Source organism: Rhagoletis zephyria, unplaced genomic scaffold (assembly GCF_001687245.7).
Source record: "Rhagoletis zephyria isolate East Lansing unplaced genomic scaffold, Rhagoletis_zephyria_1.1 Rzeph_scaffold_01301, whole genome shotgun sequence".
NCBI classification, from domain to species: Eukaryota; Metazoa; Arthropoda; class Insecta; order Diptera; family Tephritidae; genus Rhagoletis; species Rhagoletis zephyria.
This window is the reverse complement of record NW_016158385.1, coordinates 29,099-31,136: the sequence shown is the minus strand read 5'-3', so window position 1 is coordinate 31,136 and position 2,038 is coordinate 29,099.

Below are 2,038 nucleotides of genomic sequence, written 5' to 3'. Positions count from 1 at the left end.
AGCCGACATCAGTGATCGGACTTAAAAAAATTTGTGTAGTAGAATCTGGAAAAAAGTGTGGTAGATTTCAAAAAAATGTGGTAGATCTCAGGTTTCGGATCAAACTTTTTACAAAAATTTAAAAAATTCGACAACATGTCACCTAAATTGCAAACATTTTAATTGGAATTAAAAAAAATTATCTTAGTATAATAAAGTGCAAGATTGGAGTTACTAAAAATTGCTTTGAGTTTTAGCAATGATGTCAAGATATTTTTCGAACATATTTTGAAAGATTTCTGCAAACTTGCGGAGTTCTGCCCGCTTTTCTTTTTATCACATCACGCTGTAGCGAACAAATGTGGCACGTTCCATNCAAGATATTTTTCGAACATATTTTGAAAGATTTCTGCAAACTTGCGGAGTTCTGCCCGCTTTTCTTTTTATCACATCACGCTGTAGCGAACAAATGTGGCACGTTCCATAAACCGCTACTTGGGATTTGCCGATTTTGACAATTCTCAAGTAAAAGTAAACAACGCTTTAGAAACTTTAGATGCACTGAAATTTGCTAATACTTTCACAAAAACTAGCTTTTTTTAACATTTTCGCTATTATTTCTTTTTATAAATCCTACATTTTGCAATTTAACACAATAAAACCACGTTTCCTGTCGAAAAATTTAATATTGAGAAAATTTACTATTTTACAATTTATTTTATCCTCCCATTCTGTCTGTTGTTAGTGTTTAGTGTTCGAAAATTTTTGCTCTTAAAATTAAGAAAATTATGTCGAGCAAAAATAAAACTACTCAAAAACGCGAATATGTGGTAGATTTCAGACCTTGTGTGGGAGACGTGGTAGATGCTCAAAAACGTGGCAGATCTACCACAATGGGGTAGAAGTCCGATCACTGGCCGACATATGCGAGCTGTGGAACCACATTTCCCGCTCATTAAGTACCGCCGCCGAAGAAGTAGTCGGATTTCAGCGAGCCCGAAAGAACAACTAGTACGATGCCCATACAGGGCCACGCTACGATCGGGCGCAACGCGCGCTACGTTGGACCGCTATAGGAATCTGAAGAGGGAAGCGAAACGTATTTGCTGCAATAAGAAGAGAGATGCCGAAATACGTTAGTGCGAAGAGTTTGAAATGCTGACCGACGGGAAGAATGCCCGAACATTTTACCGGAGAGTTAAGCGACCTACGGAAGGTTTCAAGACCAGGGCGTACAGGGAACACTTTTCCACGCTACTGAATGGTAGCAGCTCGGAAATCTGTGTAGAAGAAGAACCCGAGCCCCAGTCGATGATGACGGAGTCGATGTTCCTCCGCCTGACCATAACGAGATACGAATAGCAATAACGCGGCTGAAAAACAACAAAGCTGCTGGAGCTGACAGCCTGTCAGCTGAGCTATTCAAGTAAGGTGGCGAGGAGTTGATAAGGCGCATGCATCAACTCTTGTGCAGAATATGGTCAGATGAACGCATGTCCGACGACTGGAATTTAAGTGTGCTCTGTCCAATCCACAAGAAAGGTGACCACGCCATTCGCGCCAACTACCGCGGGATCAGCCTTCTAAGCATAGGTTACAAGGTCTTATCGAGCGTATTGTGTGAAAGACTGAAGCCCACCGTCAATGAACTGATTGGGCTTTATCGGTTGGATTTAGGCCTGGAAAGCCCACCATAGACCAGGTATTCACAATACTCCAAATCTTGGAAAAGACCCGCAAGAAAATAATCGACACTCACCACCTATTTGTCGACTTTAAAGCCGCTTTTGACAGCACTAAAAGGAGTTGCCTATACGCCGCTATGTCTGAATTTGGCATCCCCTCAAAACTCATACGGCTGTGTAAAATGACGCAACTACCGGGGGATCAGCCTTCTAAGCATAGGTTACAAGGTCTTATCGAGCGTATTGTGTGAAAGACTGAAGCCCACCGTCAATGAACTGATTGGGCTTTATCGGTTGGATTTAGGCCTGGAAAGCCCACCATAGACCAGGTATTCACAATACTCCAAATCTTGGAAAAGACCCGCAAGAAAATA